General features: G+C 45.4%; 1 protein-coding gene across 2 annotated transcripts in view; it reads right to left on the bottom strand.

The window, feature by feature from the left end:
- LOC142558253 (uncharacterized) overlaps positions 1 to 19,955 on the bottom strand; it is a 69,981-nt gene extending 50,026 nt beyond the window's left edge. For both annotated transcript variants that reach the window (XM_075670416.1, XM_075670415.1), the window contains exon 1: positions 19,604 to 19,955. The gene's annotated coding sequence lies outside the window, so the exon portion shown is untranslated. The remainder of the gene's footprint in view (positions 1 to 19,603) is intronic.
- Between the last annotated feature and the right edge of the window lie 726 nt (positions 19,956 to 20,681).

The raw sequence follows: 20,681 nt of genomic DNA, 5'->3' as shown, positions 1-20,681 counted from the left end.
TTTGTCTCGTAATGTTACCTACACCTGCGACAACAGCGTTCCTACCTCTTGCTGATCTGTACTGCAGTTAATACTCCCATCAAGTTTGAAACCCCGCACTCCTAGAAGATGAGGCATTTCCTTCTGCTCTGGCTGGATATCTTCAGATTCCTTTTCAATGTACTAGATTGGATACAAGGTCACATGATCACTTTAAAGGTGGTGGCACCACCTGGAGGTGTACAATGATGCCACTCTGGCATTTGATAAGGATGGATGGTCTGAGGCAGCATGTTGCGGCATCACCTACTGTTGCAAATGGGCCGCAAACCCCAAGGGTAGCGTTGGCCTGGCAGCCTAGGGCACAGCTGGAAGCATCCGAAGGTCCTGGCAAAGGATGAGTCGACTGCTAACAGAACAACTTGTTTATTATAGCATCGCAACAGAGCGGCTGGTCAGGTCGACCGAAGTGGAGAGAGGGGAGAGCACGTCACTCGACGGAAGAATTCGAAGCCTGTCTTGGCGTCCGGGGGCAGCTGCTTTTATACTCTCGGAGTGGAGGGCAAGAAGGAACGGCTATGAAAGAGGCGCCCGTGACGGCGGCGCACCGAACACGTTGTGACAAGAAGTGACGTATCCGCCGGGCCGGCGCCGGTCCGACCTCCTCGCTACACAGTTGGGGAGCTCCTCTCCCCGGCTGCCGCGCTTTGACAAGCGTGGGCACCAACATGCATACACACACGAAGACACGTGGCATTGAAACATGCCTGGACGTGCTTGGCAGGAAGCGCTGCGGCAGCGCTGAACTGGCCAAAATGTCCGCCGCTGTGAACGAAGCCCTGGCGTCCGTTTCATCTGCGTCGGCTATACCACACATCGGAGGCGAAACGTAACAGACCGCCCCGCCGGGAGAAGGAGATCCCGATGGTCAGGGGACTGCATCCGCTGTCCGAAAGGATGTGGCTCGATGATGCTCATAACCGAAGTCGGTCGTCCCTCAGCGTTTCTTGAGTGCAGCGCACAGACAAGGCCTCATTCTCACGTTTAGGTTCACACAGGACACTGCAAAGTGACTTCGGGAGAGTTACCATTTTTTTCCTCGTTCCCAGCAAGCATTAGAACTACGCCGAAACTCAACCACTCAGTCAGCAAGCACGACACAACCCTCACTAAGCCATGCCAGGCTCTTTCCCCTTTTATACTACTGCCTAGTTTCTTACAGTGGTCTAGCAGCACTCAGAACGTGTCCACAAATTGGAAAATTGCACTAGAAAGCACGTCATGACTTTGAAACACTAAACAAAAGCAATATGTTAAAAATCCTGCCTCAGGAAGAAAAACATCAGTAAGAAACAACTTTGAGGCTGATGCCTACGTTAGGGGCCTCGACTTAAGCCATCGGCGTTACCGTTGAGACTCCCCTTTTTGTAACGCACCGCAAAGGAATATTGTTGCAAAGCGAGCCTCCAGCGCAGGAGGCGACCATTTTTGGAAGAGATGGTCTGCAGTCATTGGAGAGGGCAGTGATCCGTCTCAATGATAAACCTTGAGCCGGCTAGGTAGCATGACAATTTCTGAACTGCCCACACGAGACACGCACACTCTTTCTCGGTGGCGCCGTATGCCTGCTCACGACTGGTCAGCTTACGACTAGAATACAGGATGGGGTGTTCCACTTTTCCATTTTCCCGTTGGCACAGTACAACGCCCATGCCTCGCTCACTAGCATCGCACTGAAAAACGAACCCTTTTGTGTAGTCTGGCGATCGTAGCACAGGCTGGCTTGTTAGGGCGCTCTTGAGGGCGCTAAAAGCTCTTTCCCTTGTCTCATGCCACACGACTGTTTGGGGCTCTGTTTTTCTTAGAGCATCCGTCAGGGGAGCCGCGATATCAGAGTACCTGGGGATGTACCTCTGATAGTAGCCGACGACACCTAAGAACGACCGAATATCGGTCTTCGTGCGCGGTTGCGGTAAGTCTCGCACAGCGGCCACCTTTATTTCAGAGGGGCGGCGACGACCCCATCCAATCACGTGACCGAGTTAGACAACCTCGGCCTGTGCTAACTGGCACTTGGGAGCCTTGACTGTCAAGCCTGCTTCGCGCAGGCGGGTTAGCACTGCCCGCAAGTGTGCCATATGCTCAGACCAGGATGCGGAGAATATCGCTATGTCGTCTAAATACGGTAAAGCGAATTCTTCCTGTCCCCGCAACACTTTGTCCATGAGGCTTGAAAAGCAGTATGGCGCGTTCTTCAAACCAAAACTCAAAACTTTATGATGGAATGTTCCCATTGGTGAAATGAACGCCGCATACCTACTAGCCTCTTCTGTAAGTGGAACCTGCCAATAAACCCTGACAAGATCTAGGGTGGAAATAAACTGAGCGCCACTAACTTTCTCAAGGCGCTCCTCGATGTTAGGGATCGGATAAATTTGATCCTTAGTGATGGAATTAAGCCTGCGGTAGTCGACGCAAGGACGAGGTTCCTTGCCTGGTACCTCAACTAAAATCAAAGGGGAGGTATAATCACTCCCACCCGCCTCAATAACACCGAGCTGCAGCATTTTCTTTACCTCAGCCTCCATAATATTGCGCTGGCGGGGTGACACCCGGTACGCTTTGGATCGTACTGGCTCTTGGGAGGTAAGTTCTATTTCATGAGTAAGGACAGAAGTCCTAATAGGCCTCTCAGAGAACTGACCTTGAAACGCTTGTAAGAGCTGGTGTAGTTCGGTTTTCTGCTCAGGCGACAGCGGTGCTTTACTGATTAAGTCACTAATGACTTGATCGGCGTCTTCATTGTTCGTCACTGAGCCTAGTCCCGGAAGCTCGACATGAAGCTCTTCGGGAACGTTTACCATCATACACACCACTGCTTCCCATTGTCTATAGGGTTTGAGCAGATTACAGTGGTAAACTTGCTGTGCTTTCCGTTTTCCTGGCAGACTCACCACGTAGTTAACGTCCGACAGTTTTTGAACAACCCGTGCTGGGCCCTCCCACTGCACGTCGAGTTTGTTTTTTAGCGATGTGCGCAATATCATTACCTCATCGCCCACCTCAAAACGATGGGCCCTGGCTGTCCGATCATAATAAACCTTGGCCCTCTGCTGGGCCTTTGCCATTGCTTCACCTGACAACTCCTCTGCCCTTCTTAAGCGTTCGAGGAGCCTAAGCACGTACTCTACCACAACTGGGTCGTCGCCCCTGCCTTCCCACGAGTCTCGAAGCATGCGAAGCGGAGACCGCAGCGAGCGACCGTACACCAGCTTAGCTGGCGAAAACCCCGTAGCCGCATGCGGCGCGGTCCTTAATGCAAACGTCACCCCAGGCAGACACAGTTCCCAGTCCGTTTGTTGTTCAAAACACAATGCTCTCAACACGCGCTTCATGACGGAGTGGAGCTTCTCAACGGAATTCGACTGTGGGTGGTACACTGAGCTGTGTAACAGCTTTACCCCGCACCTTTCGAGAAAGGCTGTCGTCAAAGCGCTAGTAAACACTGTGCCCTGATCTGACTCGATTTCTGCAGGAAAACCAACTCGCGCAAATATGGACAGTATTTGCGCGAGTTGAGCTGAGTTCTTTAAGCGGCACTGCTTCAGGGAACTTTGTTGCTGGGCAGATCACAGTCAAAATGTGTCTGTACCCCGTGGTTGTTACTGGCAGAGGTCCCACTGTACCAATAACGAGCCGTCTAAAAGGCTCCGTAATGATAGGTACCAACTTCAACGGCGCCCTCGATTTGTCCCCTGGTTTGCCCACCCGCTGACAGGTGTCACATGTCCTCACAAAGTGTTCTGCGTCACGAAAACACCCTGGCCAATAGTACTCTTGCAAGAGACAGTCCTTAGTCTTCTTAACTCTTAGGTTTCCGGACCACGAACCTCCATGAGACAAGCGCAACAGATCCTGACGGTAGCACTGAGGCATGATCAGCTGATCGAACTCCACTCCCCTGCGGTCTAGATACTTCCGGTACAGGACCCCACTTCTTTCCACAAAACGAGCATTTTTCTTGGCGATACCTTCCTTGACATTGCAGCGCATGTTTTCTAGGCTGCCATCCTTTTTTTGCTTGGCTATCAAAGCCAACCGGCTGACTTTTAGCAACCTATTAAGTCCATCTGACGTAGGCGCGATGAGCAAAACTGCAGATAGCTCTTCTAACTTTCCCGTGTCGGGCATTTCCTCTCCAGTATCTGGTGCCTTCAACGCTACAGGCTCAATTTTATTCAGTTTGAACGTGCTCTGAATGTCAGCTTGCTGCGCCTCCGACCCTTTCTCATTGTTCGACAACGTCGGCCCCGCAACTACCACCTTTGCAGCGAGCTCCCGAACTCTCGATCTGGTTAAGGCCTGAACGCTAGCCTTACCAAACAAAAGCCCCTTCTCGCGCAGGAGGTGATCGGACCTGTTCGAAAATAGGTACGGGTACTGGGGGGGGCAGCATAGATGACACTGCGGCCTCTGTCTCAAGTGCTCCGAAAGGTCTTTCAATAAGCACTTTTGCTAGGGACAGACACACGCTATGAGCTTCCACGGCTTGCTTGATCCATGCGCACTTGCCCATGAACGTATCGGGTTCTACGTAAGAGGGGTGAACTACATCCATTATAGCTGCGGAATCACGAAGCACTTGGCACTCTTTCCCGTTCACGACGAGGTCTCGCATATAAGGCTCGAGAAGCTTCATGTTCTCGTCAGTGCTGCATAATGACAAAAACACGACTTTTGTTTTTGTTTCCAAACACTGCGCCGAAAAGTGACCCGGCTTCTGGCACGTATAACACACGCGCGCTTGCCTCGTCTCGAACCGCTTTATGCGTTCAGCTTCGGCTGCCGCCGTCTCCTTACGTTCGGTCGGACTGCTTTCACTCGCATCCGCACTACGTGTGTCCCCCCTTGCTCTCATGGGTGTGAACTTCGGCCTCTCAAACTTGGAGCCAAATTCACCCTTTTGACCGTCCATAGCTCCGCGAGCCCGACGCGTCACAAACTCTTCGGCTAGCTTGGCGGCTTTAGCCACCGTACTAACGTCTGGCCTATCCAAGACCCAGTACCGCACGTTCTCAGGTAACCGACTATAAAACTGTTCCAGCCCGAAACACTGCAGAACTTTCTCGTGGTCACCCAACACTTTCTCTTCTTTGAGCCACTCCTGCATGTTCGACATGCAGGCTGCTGTGTGAACTGGGCTGCTGCGTGAACTAATCTTTGACATAGTGGATCTCGTCAAATTATTGCTACTAGCTGGAGATATCGAAACAAACCTGGGTCCTGATACACCCGATATTTCGCGGCAACTACAACAAATCCTGAAGGATTTGAAAGAAATTAAGGAACAGCGTTTAACCGCAATAGACAAGAAACTAGAGCAACTTGCATCCCTAGACAAAAAGATTTCGTCTTGCGCGGAGAAGGTAACTAAACTAGAGAAAGTCGTTTCAACGCTGGAACTAAGAATAGACGACCTTGAAAACCGCTCCAGACGATCCAATCTAATTGTGTATGGTGTGCCAGAAGAGGAAAAGGAAAATGAAGACACATTACAACTTACAGTAAACGAAAAAATTGTCAAAAATGTCCTGAAACTCGAAGCTGTAAGTATCGAACGTATTCATAGATTAGGCAGGCCGGATACCACTAAAACAAGACCAATAATTTTTAAGCTTCTCGACTTTAGAGACAAAACTAAAATCTTGAGAAACTGTTTCAAGCTAAAGGGGTCAAGTTTTTCGATCTCCGAAGATTTTTCGCCTCGCATACGAGACTTAAGAAGGAAGTTACGGAATTCTGCCAAACCAAGGAAAGAATCCGGAGATAAAGTTAATCTAATTTATGACAAACTACGAATCAATGGCGAAATGTTCTACTGGGACGAAGAAAATAATAATGTAGCTCCTTTGAAACCAGGTTCCGTCAATCCTGATCCAAAAAACCAGCAACACGGCCCTCGAAGCCTACGTTCACGCCGAACTTGATATCTGACTTATCCTTCTTGAACATAAATGCCCGTAGCATATTAAAAAAAACGGATTCCCTTGAAGCCTTGATTCTTGCATATGAACCTGACTTTCTAACACTAACCGAAACCTGGCTAACAGCTGATATTAAAGATGTTGAGATAGCCCCTGCCAACTACACTATCATCCGGAAAGACCGGACAACACGAGGTGGTGGCGTGGCCATTCTAATAAAGAAAGAAATCCCGTTTTTAATGTTACCGGATGTTGCAGGTGTTGGGGCTATCTTTTGTAAACTGCGCTTCGCATCTTATACTGTTGTCGTAGGCTGCGTCTATCGCAGTCCTTCTTCCGGCCTCGACAATGTGCGCCGATTGCATGAATATACTGAGCAATATGCATCAGGGTCCAGATTAATAATCGCAGTTGATTTTAACGTTCCTGAAGTGAATTGGCAAACAATGCAGCATCATTCACCCTGTGCGGATGTGTTACTTGACTTTATGTTATCGTTCAACCTTACACAAATTGTAACTGAACCTACACGTGTACAGGGATCCAGCTGTTCCATACTAGATCTAATATTCCTTTGCAATCACTTCATAAATGACGAAACAAGATTAAGCTTACTAGATGGCATTTCGGATCACAAAATTACCCATTGCACTATACCCCTTCATGACAGCGTTACCCCTCGGCAAATCATCGCTTACCCCGACTATAGTAAAGCTAACGACACTAGTATACTTGATTACCTGATTAATGAATACCACACGTTTTTGCAACTTTCCCAAAATAGCACTACAGACATCGATACATTGTGGCCCGCATTTTCCGTCATTATATCTCATTGTATAACCAATTACATACCAACTAGAAAAAAGAAACTTACTAGGCGTAATCCATGGATAACGTGTGACGTTATACATGCGAAACGTAAAGTAAACCGAATGCGGAAATTGCTGAAAACTAACCCATTAAAATTTACGCATGAAAATCTCAGCGCAGCTATCCAACTTATGAAATCAAAAATTAAGACAGCCAAACAGTCCTACTTTACTAATACACTCACAAACTTTTTGAAAACTGCTCCCACAAAGTTCTGGAGCTACAATAACCAAAAGAATCGTAACGACAACGAAGCCTCAAATGAAGATAACAGGAACTCTGCTAACTTGCTTAACGACTACTTCTGCTCCGTTTTCACTGAGGACAACGGCACACTACCACAAGCAGGCTTCTCTAGAAATAAGCCACTAGAGCCACTCACATTAACCGAAACAGGCGTCCTTAACCTACTGCTTAACTTAGACCCAAAGAAATCACCAGGACCTGATAATATTCCAAATGCATTCCTTTGCAGATACGCTGAGTGGATGGCCAAGTACTTATTAATAATTTTTAACAAATCAATCTCCTCTGGTACCCTCCCCAAGGATTGGAAAACAGCTAAAGTGAAACCAATTCATAAATCGGGAAGTAAAACAGAACCCGCTAACCACAGACCAATCTCACTAACATGCACTGTTTGTAAACTACTAGAGCACATTATCTTAAAGCACATAACCAAACACCTTGAACAGGAAGAAATACTAACGGTTTGTCAGCATGGTTTTCGCAAAGGAGTTTCCACAGTCGCACAACTAATTGAGCTTGTCCAAGATGTATCGTTAAGTATTGATCAACAGAAACAAATCGATCTAATCTTTCTAGATTTTTCCAAAGCTTTCGATCGCGTAACACATAAGAAATTAATTTATAAACTCGAACTTACCTTGGGAAAGGGCCCTATTCTGAACTGGATCAAAGACTACCTTACTAACCGCACTCAATTTGTAGAGGTTAACCAACAATATTCCATGAAATCTAGCGTAAGATCTGGAGTTCCACAAGGAAGTGTTCTGGCTCCAGTTTTATTTCTCATATACATTAATGATCTGCCTTCTAATATTCCAGTCAATGTTAGACTTTTTGCTGACGACTGTGTTCTGTATCAGGTAGTCAATTCTCATAATGACCATGTGGCCTTGAACGACGCTTTGTCACTTGTGTACAAATGGTGTAACGAATGGCAAATGACTTTAAATATTAAAAAATCAGCTATTTTATCAATTACTAGAAAAAAGCTCGCATCAGAATTTAACTACACTATAAATAACGCCACACTTAACAAAGTGAAAGAGTACAAGTACCTTGGCTTAACATTAACACACGATTTCAGATGGGAGCGCCATGTTAACAACATTACCTCGACCGCACAAAAAAAATTGTTTTTCCTTAAGCAGGGGTCTTAGACTAGCACCCCCAAACACAAAACTACTGGCATATAACACATTTGTCAGATGTGTATTAGAGTACGCTAACGCTGTTTGGTTTCCTTTAACCAAAGAACTCATTAACAGACTAGAAGCAATTCAAAGGAAGGCACTAAGATATATTTGCAACAAACATAGGTTAACAGACTCACCCACAGAATTGCTAAAACAGGCCGGTATACTGACCTTACAAAAACGAGCCAATCTTGCACGATTAAAATTTATGTATCAACTTATTCATAATGAATTGAAAATAGACAGCTCCAAATACTTATCTTTAGCACAAACACGAGTCACTAGACATAAACATTCACTGTCATTAAACGAACACCCATTTTATACGGAAAGCCATAAGCATTCATTTTTCCCTTTAATGACACGTGAATGGAATAAGCTGGACCTTAGTATTACAGGCAGCCCATCGTTAACAACTTTTTTGACACTAGCCGAAAATGAATTGCGTGTTTCACAATTATGATGTACCTGTGTCCCCATCTATTTTTGTGCCATTTTATTTTATTAGATTGTGTACATAATCACAATTTCTTTAACTACACCTTAAACGTATCTTATGAATTACTACCTCTTGTGTATACCTCACTTTTATAACTTGTATTACCTGCCATTACTGAATACTATTGTTTATTTATGCAAATTGTTTACTTCTTTTCCTGTTGTAATTATTGCTCACCACCATTGATATTTGACAGACTACCTCATTACCCCTTGTTACTCTTAAATTTAATGCAATGTATGATTGTATAATTTATGCCTACCATTTTGTTCAGCTTTGTAAATTTTCTACCTTTGATTACCTGTTGTTTCTTTTTTCGCAACATTATTACAGTGTATAACGTTACTTTTCTGCCTACTACATTGTCTGCCTCTGCTAACTGCATGTCTAATATGTCTAATCTTATTATTGCGCTAATTATTATTGTTACACTGCAAGATAACTATGTATGCCCTTCCTGTTATGATCCCTGATGGGATCGACAGTATGAATAAATAAATAAATAAAATAATAAATAAGCCTGTAGGCAAACTCTGTATATGACTCACTTCTGCCTTTCTAATTTTCCCGAAACTTCCGAAGGATTGCTTCCGCTGACAGCCTGTACTTATTTAGCAGACTCGATTTCACTTGGTCGAAATCTTCTGCCTCCTCTCTCTTCAAGCGAGCGACTACGTCGGCCGCCTCGCCGGGTAACAATGTGAGCAAGCGCTGTGGCCACGTTTCCCGAGAGAACCCCTGCTTCTCGCACGTTCGCTCAAAGTTAACCAGGAACAAACCAATGTCCTCTCCAAGCTTAAACAGTTGCATCAGGTCAGTCATTATGAACGATACTCGTTCTCCTGCACTGTGTGCCTGACTTCCATTACGAGCGCGTTCCATCTGTACCTCAAGACGCTTCATTTCCAAAGCAAGTTGGCGGTCGCGCTCCTCTTTTTCTTTCTCTTTTTGCTCTTTACGTTCGCGCTCGTCTTTCTCTTTTTGCTCTTTATGTTCGCGCTCCTGTCTTTTTGCCGTCTCCCTCTCCTCAATGGTCTCAAGGCATTCCGACAGCTCGTCATCCTCAGCGTCTAACTCAAGAATAGCCCTTAGCAGTTCTGGTTTTCTGAGTTTGTCTGAGACATCCAGACCCAACTCTCTTGCAAGCTCCAGCAATTTCGGTTTGCGCAACGACTTCCAATCCATGGCTGCTCTGAATGCTGCTTTCTCTACTGCCTACTCTTGTCTTGCCGCAAACTAACCCGGCAGCAACGACAACCACAATTACCAGCTGTTTCTGACACTAACAAAAGCCTGGCAAAACTCTGAAGAAGAAAGTCCCGCACTCACCAAACCTCGCAGCTAAGAATTCAGCGCAGTCGTTCCGCTGCAGGCAACCAGTCATCACACAGGGCTCGTTGCACTGCTCCCGGATGGTCGTTGTGTTGCTCAGCATACAGTCGACCGCATATCTTCGCTGCTGGCCTCCGTTGTCGCGATCTCACCGCTGGCAAGCAGTTGTTGCATCTGGGTCGCAAGCCCCAAGGGTAGCGTTGGCCTGGCGGCCAGGGGCACAGCTAGGAGCATCCCAAGGTCCTGGCAAAGGATGAGTCGACTGCTAACAGAACAACTTGTTTATTACAGCATCGCAAAAGAGCGGCCGGTCTGGTCAACCGAAGTGGAGAGACTGGAGAGCACGTTACTCGACGGAAGAATTCGAAGCGTCTCTTGGCGTCCGGGGGCAGCTGCTTTTATACTCTCGGAGTGGAGGGCAAGAAGGAACGGCTCTGAAAGAGGCGCCCATGACGGCGGCACACGGACATGTTGTGACAAGAAGTGACGTATCCGCCGGGTCGGCGCCGGTCCGACCTCCTTGCTTCACAGTTTGGGAGCTCCTCTCCCCGGCTGCCGCGTTTTGACAAGCGTGGGCACCAACATGCACACACACACGAAGACATGTGGCATTGAAACATGCCTGGACGCGCTTGGCAGGAACCGCTGCGGCAGCGCTGAACTGGCCAAAATGTCCGCCGCTGTTAACGAAGCCCCGGCGTCCGTTGCATCCGCGCTGGCTATACCGCACGTCGGAGGCGAAACGTAACACTACTAAAATAAAATATATGTAAAGCATATGAAAGGAAACAGTGACACATATATGTCACGGAAAAACAAAAGTGATTACTGTTGTCTTACACTCTGATGTGTGGCAAGATAGAGGAACTGACCTTTGTATTAGTGGTACATAAATCTGAAAATTCATTAACGGAAACTTAAGATTGATCAACGTCAATCTAACATTTTTATTAGAAGGAACTATGATCAGTTGTCTTGTTATTGCTTCATATTTTTATAACCATTAACTTTTGTTACTTTGAGTAGAATTTTTCAGGTTTGACTGACGAGTTAAACTTTTAAATTTTTGTGTTTTTCTCAGTTGTCACTTTCCTTCTCCCCTTGCAGTGATGCCCATTGTTGATTGCCGTTCGTGTGCCTCGTGGTTGGAGAGTTTTTCTGTCATCTATAAATACAGTCAATGGCAACACTGCTTAAAAGCACTCCACAACATACATAAAAACTTGTGGGGATTTCACAAAGTTAAAGAAACGAGAAGATGGTCTTCTGAGCAAAACTGTAGGTTCGCTGCTCTTTAAAAAGAATAACATTTGGATCATGTGTTCATGATAGCACTGCTTCATGGCTAAGCCAGTTTATTTGCCATATTTGTAAAGTGTTGCAGAACCCACTTGTGTCTACCCACACTGCCACAGATTCTGGAACTAATTTCATACCCAGTGGCTGTGGTGTGGCGCTGCTAAGCTCGAGGTTGCAAGTTCGATTCCGAGCCCGGTGACCATATATGGAGGGGGCTGAATACGAAAACGCCTGTGCTCATAAATTTAGGTGCACTTTACACAGCCCCAGCTTTTCCAAATTTGTCCCGAGTACCCCACTACCGTATGTGTCATAATCAGATTGCGATCTTGGTACGATTGGTAAGCATGTGCGCGTGTTCTTTTTTTTTATGCTTTTCTCTCTGTACTCTTTCTAACCTCTATCTCCCATCCCCAGTGTAGGGTAGCAAACCAGAGACTGATATCTGGTTAACCTGCCTGCCTTTCCTCTTGATCTCTCTCTCCCTGGTAAGATTCAAGAATTCAAGATTTCCTAAGTAAGCTCCTTTCCCTAACTTTGGTGGTTCCTCTCACCTGCTGGCAGCTACTGGTGATTACTGTGCACATGTACTGGTTGGTCCTTGAAATGAATATTTGAATGCAGCCGGCCTATGGCATACCTTTGTGATATGGAAGTCTCTTTATGACTTTCACAAACGCCAACATCGAACTGTCATAACTACTAGGTGCAGCACAGAAAATTTTCAATTGTTGATGAAAAATACTAATTCTTGCTTGTCAAGCAGAAGTGTCACCATCATTTTCAAGAGAAACTGCACCAACTCTTCTGTGTAGAGATTGCCATGAACAGCCATACAATGGTCTGCCACAGACAAAGATTGGCTCAGCATCTCACTGTAATAGCAAAATTTGACTTTAGCCTTCATTCTTCATACTATTTAGATGCACCAGAACACTACGCCAACTGCTGAGAGAAATATACAAAATGTGCAAATGCTAGTAAACATTTTTTTTTTAGTGATTATTCCCATTACTGTGTCCACTGCAACAAAAACACAAATGAAGCAGAGATGAAGTCCAATGTTGCCAAGTTGAAAATGTAAACACACTGCAATTGGTCACAGTGAGGCTACTGCTAGTATTATTTTTAAGTAAGTTTTATCCTAACTGGCCAGCAAATATAAAATTGAGAAATTATTGGTATTACTACAGGACCTGTAGATTAGCAATGAACATCAGGCAGTCCACAATAAATCTAAAATTTGGGAGCAAATACACTAGCAGTAAAGTGCTGCTCTGCAAATTTTATGCAGAGATGACGACCAAGCATAGCTTTGGCAAACAAGTTCATAGTTGCTTCGTGCAACAATACAGCCATAAAAATAAAATGCTGCACAAAAGTGGAATGAACAGGAAATGTCAAACCAGAAAAAGCAATACATTGCAAGCAGGGTTCTACGTCTCAGAGAGCGGTGGGGACAATGCTTCGGTTTAAGCCCCACCGCTTTGAGGAGGGGACTTGGCAATTAGATTTGTCAATTTGGTCAAGGTGTCCTATTCTTTGGTTCGCACAACACCCAGGTGTCCCATTATCCCTTGGATAAATATTGCAAAGAAATGTGAAGTAGAAACTCAGAGAAGTAATCTTTTTTAGCGTGCTGTTGACGAAAATCTGGTAGAAAATCGGGCTCTTGGAGGTGCCATTGCACTGCGGTTTGTGCAGCTTTCCTTTTACATTACGCCATTATCTTGGCACTGTCATAAAAAGGAGATTGGAGCTCCGTGCGGCTGCAGTGTCACATTTCGCCATCCCAAGTGAAGCAAGCGAAATGAACAACAACTGGTGCCACAATTCATTACCGCTGCCATGTGTGCACTCCTATTGGCTGGCACAGATTTGAATTGTTGGTGCAGGGTTTCACGTGCTGCACATTTCTCTATCCCAGCAACGTTTAGCAGTCGCTGTAGGCTGTGTCACCGGCTTGCATTTGTTTCGTTAATGCGTACAAAAACTCAAAAATGGCTCAGTGGTGGCGGAAAAAAGAAAAGGGCAAAAATAAAACCTTATGTGCACTCCTCTTTCTTTCCCACTTTTGTTAAATATCCAACCCTGAAAAACTTCTGGAGAACCCTGGTTGCGGGAAATGTAGATGGTAAGAGAGATGTTTCCAAACTGACAGAACACTGAAATTTCCTCCTCAATACTTGTTTCTGGGATGATCAGTAACGTGGAAAGTTGGGCTAGTTGGTGAGTGATCATAGTACCTTGCTGGTGAAGCAGCGCACAAACACGGACACAGTGGAGACAAGTAGGAATAGACGACACTCGCTGCACTCGCAACTATTTTATTTCAGAACACATACTTCAAGTTTATATACCTGCGCACCCTCAGGCGTCAACGCAAATCATGGCAAGATTAGAGGCTTTTTTATATATATATATATATATCGTTTGCCCGCTCATACTCGGGCGTCAAAGGCATTGCACTTATCTATCATGGTGTGCAATCCTATCGTAATTTGTTGCAACCCTACCAACGATTTTTATTACACATTTTCTTTTCTCTTCTTTTTAGTGTACTTCCAAAAACGCAACCTCACCATGGCTTAGATGGACAGATGGCTGACTGATACAACCCTCTCCCCTCTTGTGAATATGAAAGGCTTCGATTATTTCCCTGGTTAGTTGATCCTTATGGTGTGATAAAACTGTGGCATCATTGTAAAGCGGCCAGCACCCATGTTGTGAGCAGTGCCCCTTAATATGGGAATGAATGTTTCCCCCCAGTGACCTTTTGTGCTCTAAAAGTCTCGTGTTTACACAACGACCTGTTTGGCCGATGTATACTTTCCCACACGATATGGGCAAACAGTAGACTACAGAAGACCTGCACTCGACAAGTTTTTCTTTGTGCTTGACTGTGCACTTACGTCCATTTTCTTTTACTTTTGTTGACACTCTACGATCCAGTCCGGCACATATTTTTCCGAGTTTGTTAGGCGCTGAAAAAACTACTCGTAGACCGTATCTGCCACCTACGTTTTTTAAGTTATGCGCAATTTTGTGTGCATATGGTAGTGACACAATTTTTTTGCTGTCAATCTCTAGTCTGTTGCGCTCTTTCTGATAGCCATTGCGCACATAACGGATCAACTTATACGCTGATGTACAGAGTACATGTTTTTCATACCCTGCATTCTTTAGTCTGATAACCTGTTGGCTGAATGTTTCTTTTATTTTTTCCGGGCAAGACTTAGTTAATGCAGCCCTCAGGCACGAGAAAGCTATGCCACTTTTTACGATTTTAGAGTGTCCCGAGTTATAACTAAGCAAGGGTTTTTCTGATCGTGGATTGTATGACCAGCAAACGTGGTCCGGTGTGGAAGTTAACGCCAAATATAAAAATTGTAGCTTGCCATTCTGCGGCAACTCAACAGTGAAAGCCAGTCCTTGGTTGTTGTCCTTGAACACTTTTTAAGATTTCATTCATTCTTACGTCCAAAACACCATGTTCGATTATAACCAAAAAATCGTCCACAAAGCGGAACACTTTTACCGCTAAGTCATTAAGTCATTACTGACAAGCAACAATTTTGAGCGACTTCCTTCAGCAGTTAAGCGCTCGTGCAACCTACATCTCGAATTGTTTTTCGTGGCAAAAACACATAAGATTGACGTTCCGTTCAGAGCCATAGTATCAGAAAGGGACTCGTGGCAGTTGGTTGTATCTTCATTCCTTCAAAACCACCTTAATGGCTTGATAGTTACCGATCCGTTCGTTTTACCAAACTCTGAAACGTTAGTAACGTACTTAAGCACGTCTAACCCTGGACGATGTGATTTCTTCAGCATAGATGTACAGGATTTGTATTACAATATTCCGCATGGTCCCTTATTATCGAGTGTTAGGCACTGTATAACGGAAGACAACGACGAGATGGAATTTGTCAGCAAATGTGGCGTATCAGTTAATACATTTCTTGAACTATTAACATTTTACCTTGAGTCCACCTTTGTAATGTGGAATGATGTGATGTACAGACAAAAGTCCGGTATATGTATAGGCTCAAAAGTAGCTCCGGTACTTAGCACAATTTTTTTAGGTAGTATGGACAAAGCGATAGTTGCAAACCTTAAAGACTTAGCGGTAAAAGTGTTCCGCTTTGTGGACGATTTTTTGGTTATAATCGAACATGGTGTTTTGGACGTAAGAATGAATGAAATCTTAAAAGTGTTCAAGGACAACAGCCAAGGACTGGCTTTCACTGTTGAGTTGCCGCAGAATGGCAAGCTACAATTTTTATATTTGGCGTTAACTTCCACACCGGACCACGTTTGCTGGTCATACAATCCACGATCAGAAAAACCCTTGCTTAGTTATAACTCGGGACACTCTAAAATCGTAAAAAGTGGCATAGCTTTCTCGTGCCTGAGGGCTGCATTAACTAAGTCTTGCCCGGAAAAAATAAAAGAAACATTCAGCCAACAGGTTATCAGACTAAAGAATGCAGGGTATGAAAAACATGTACTCTGTACATCAGCGTATAAGTTGATCCGTTATGTGCGCAATGGCTATCAGAAAGAGCGCAACAGACTAGAGATTGACAGCAAAAAAATTGTGGCACTACCATATGCACACAAAATTGCGCATAACTTAAAAAACGTAGGTGGCAGATACGGTCTACGAGTAGTTTTTTCAGCGCCTAACAAACTCGGAAGAATATGTGCCGGACTGGATCGTAGAGTGTCAACAAAAGTAAAAGAAAATGGACGTAAGTGCACAGTCAAGCACAAAGAAAAACTTGTCGAGTGCAGGTCTTCTGTAGTCTACTGTTTTCCCATATCGTGTGGGAAAGTATACATCGGCCAAACAGGTCGTTGTGTAAACACGAGACTTTTAGAGCACAAAAGGTCACTGGGGGGAAACATTCATTCCCATATTAAGGGGCACTGCTCACAACATGGGTGCTGGCCGCTTTACAATGATGCCACAGTTTTATCACACCATAAGGATCAACTAACCAGGGAAATAATCGAAGCCTTTCATATTCACAAGAGGGGAGAGGGTTGTATCAGTCAGCCATCTGTCCATCTAAGCCATGGTGAGGTTGCGTTTTTGGAAGTACACTAAAAAGAAGAGAAAAGAAAATGTGTAATAAAAATCGTTGGTAGGGTTGCAACAAATTACGATAGGATTGCACACCATGATAGATAAGTGCAATGCCTTTGACGCCCGAGTATGAGCGGGCAAACGATATATATATATATATATAAAAAAGCCTCTAATCTTGCCATGATTTGCGTTGACGCCTGAGGGTGCGCAGGTATATAAACTTGAAGTATGTGTTCTGAAATAAAATAGTTGCGAGTGCAGCGAGTGTCGTCTATTCCTACTTGTCTCCACTGTGTCCGTGTTTGTGCGCTGCTTCACCAGCAAGGTACTATGATCTGGGATGATCAAAGGTCAACTGCAACAAAATTTTGGACCTCATAAAAAGCAAAGCTTCAGGTAGGAGAGATATAGAGCAGCTTCTGCAAAAAAATTTTATGTTCAGAATGCCAGTTGACAAAAGCTCCCAAAAAGAAATTTTCATACGGATGTGTCCGTGTTGCACAGCTGTTCTTGTCCAAAATAGCCTGTCATTCCAGTAATAGTTTTGTGCCCTTTGCTTGAGTTCATCGTCACAGGAAGGCGTCAGCCCTGCTCCTGTGTTGATGCTGAAGTCTCCAGCATTGCACAAGTTGGGTGCACGTACAGTGGTATTTTTATCCCAACAGACTAAAAAAAAATTTTTAAATTCGCACAACATTCTTGCTCATATTCCAGCACAAGATTTTATTTCTTAGTCCTCATCGTCCAATATATAACACTTGGCACCACTGGGTATTAAAAAAGAAAGGAGAGGAGACAGTAGCAGAGTACGAGCGCAAGCGAGGTGGTGCACGCATGTGGTGTTCCCTATTGCCACTTGTTGGCAACTAAACAATACCGTGCAGCTAGTGGGCAATGCAGAGCGACTTTGTTGGCTGGGCTGCTGCGTGTGTCCGTAATGTCAAATTGTTTTGTATTTAAAACAAAACAAGAACACGAAATAAAAGTTTTAAATCAAGCTTTCCATGTCGATTAAACAGCTTGCTTGTGCTCATCATATATAAGGCTGTGTTTTTCATTTTTTTACGCACAAGTAAGGGACGCAATGATATCAAGTGGCTGAGATCTGATAATTATGACCAGGACTAAGATCTGCAACCTTGTGAGAAGGTGAGCTCACACCTGCAGCAAGAGCAAATTTTGTTTTTGAAGTTGGAATAAGAATGCCAGCCGGGCTAAAGACGACAGCCCCAGATATTGAGGATGTGAAACTATACCATAATTCTTGAACAGAAGCAGCCCCTGAAATATAAGCACTCTATCCATGTTTTAATGGGGGCTTTCAATGTTTCATACCGGTCTCACACAGGGCGCTTTCGATCACGATGGAACCGATGGGGATGAAATTTCTCCATCGTGATTGGCTCCTTTGCCCAGGCTAAAGAAGGGAGCCAACCACAATCAAAAAATTTTATCTGGATCAGGCTCGATGGCGATCAAAAGTGCTCCGTGTGACACAAGCTGACATGGAGGATTCCGACCGCACAGGCGCGCAGCAAGCAAGCGGCCATTCACCCAGCAGAGCATAATTCTTGAAGTAACTTCGGGCTAGCGTGATTATAATTTTCTAGCAAAATACCTTATGTCATCTCATTTTATTACTTTGAACTCTATTTTTCATATTTTTGTGATCATGGTCAGCAACAAATGAGGCGACTGAATTGCGAAAAATACATTATTCGAAACTGCATTGTGCTCTTGCGTACTTCTCCTTACACCCCGGTCATTCGGTACTTTCGAGCAGAATCGGTATCACGATTGGCTCCTTTGAGCAGGCTACGAAAGGGAGCCAATCGCGGTCGTGAAATTCGTTCCCGATCAACCTCGATCGCGACCACACACCGTGTGACTGGGATATTATACGGGTGTCACGCGGCGCACTTTCGATCACGATCGAGCCCGATCGGCATCGAATTGGCTTTTTTGCGCCCGCTGCGGGAGGCAGCCAATCGCGGTAAAAACCTTCGATCCGCATAGGCCTCGATCGCGATCGGATGTGGCCTTATGACGCCTGTATAATGACTGATGTAGTTTCTGCCTCTCGGAAGCTGGAGACGTGAAAAACGGCCATGGGGTGGCGCAATGCAGACGGAAGTAAAAGCGATGCCGTATGTACACGTCACCAAACAGGGAAGAAACAAAACGCCGACGGGTTTTTCTTTTTTTTTTTTTTCGGGGCAATTTGTGACCAAAATCCTCCAGCCGTTGGCAGCTTTCCCGTTCGCGCTACTACGACCCCACCTGCTTTGTTTACCGCAGTTATCGAGCGGCCCTGACCCACATGTTTGCAAAGCTTCTATCGGAACTGAATAGACGAAGTTAATCTACTAAACAAACGAAGTTAATCTGCTGGCTAATCGCCGATGCATGTCGCAGCTGACATCCGGGGCGACAAAAAACGCAGCGATTGTCCGCACGCCTAGACGCGAAACAGTCACGCGAAATATTTCTCGGAACCCGTCGACCAAGCAAGAAGCGACCGGCGGCAACGCATGAATGAGGCAAGGCCACCGTACACTTTTCTCTTCCGCCGAACACTGAGTCATCTTGACTGCGTTATTTTTATTTTCCTTCGCTTCGCACTTACAGCCTACGCCAGCATGCAGACACTATGCGAGCTGTGACTATGCTTCGAAACGCAGTCTCATATGTGCTTTAAGCGATGTAGGTTCCACTAGAATACAAGATCGCACAGAGACACAAGCGCTACGCATTTCTCGTTTAATCGAGCGCTGAAATGTCCGATGTTGAGAACCTGTGCTCTGACCGCCTTATTTCTCCTTGACAATTAGAATTAGTTCGCCACTACGCCTACTCGATTTGGTCGCAATGTATTTTGTTTTTTTCCAAATACACGGCGACAATAGAAAGGACGGCGCGTCGACGTTCTTATCGGTCAGGTCACTCGATCGCGTCGTCGAGAACGACACTGGGTCAACGCCGATTCGCCTCGCGTAGCGTGGACAGCAACAGACGGCCCAGTTTTCCTCTTGGTATACGAGTGCCTCGCTCCGAGGTGGTATACCTCAATCGCCGACTTCTTTTGTGAGGGCGAACTTACCGAATGCGAGAGGTGGCCCTGCCGCAGCGACTTGCCTCTCCTCTCGGGGCTGCCGGGGAGTGCGTTTACCTTTCCGTTGAACTGCGCCTGTCAAATGTCATTCCGGAGAAGAAGGCGTTTTGACGGAGCGCGCACTCACCCTCGAAAGCGCTCAAACGAGCCACCGACGAACGTCACGGACCACGAGGGCCAGCTCGAGCCCGAACGCGTCCAGAAGGTCGTTCAGGCGCTGACAGGCTTTAATAATCACAAATGTCACCACAGCGGCAACTCTTCGGGCCGGACGGTGGTTCACGAACAGTTATCGCGCCTAGAAAAGCAGAAACAAAAACCAACACAGCAAGCGGCCATTACGGCGATTGCGATGATGATTCGGATGCCGCTGCTGTATCAGCAGAGGAAGGAAATGTGCATGGAAATATGTCTCTGAGCTAGCCGTGCTTAATGGCCTCTAACATGGATACCAACCACGGTTGTTTTATGTGTAGATTTGTAGGCAGCGGTACATGCAGATCCGTGTCCTTTTATCTCTCTGACATCGTGGAACACTGCGTTTCAAAGCAATGCGAAGAACTGAGATAGGGTGGCTAGAACTGAGACACTAGGCTGCAGACAACGAGCGCAGACTATCAACTGCTCGATAACAACGACTGAAAAAGCATAAATAGCGAGGAAAAGCAAGATGCATAGTTTCACGTAGACGGCGTTTATCATTTGCATCAAACTGCATGGACGTAAATTTTCTCTATTCAGAAGTTGGATTTCTTTACGTAACACACGTGCCGTTGGATCGCGGTGGAATATGCTTCGACGATTCCTTGGTGCATTTGTTCTGCGTGATGAGGACGGTAATTTTTTTTTTTCAAGTTCTGGCTGGCAAGCACACCTCGAGCCGTACGCAGTGATGTTTCCATATGCTGGAATGTGGAAAGCTGGATTAAGCGCCGTTTATTGAGAAGCGGCTGTCGCGAACCGGTGAAAGCACCGTCGCTATATATGTGCCATATGTTTCTCTCTGAAAGTACCTATCGTTATCACGTTTCATCTCGAAGTTGGGTTATAGTGAGTGCACGTGAAA

This window comes from Dermacentor variabilis, chromosome 9 (genome assembly GCF_050947875.1).
Source record: "Dermacentor variabilis isolate Ectoservices chromosome 9, ASM5094787v1, whole genome shotgun sequence".
In the NCBI taxonomy this organism is placed as follows: Eukaryota; Metazoa; Arthropoda; class Arachnida; order Ixodida; family Ixodidae; genus Dermacentor; species Dermacentor variabilis.
Note: the sequence above shows the minus strand (reverse complement) of the source record. Positions and strands in the feature narration are given on the sequence as shown.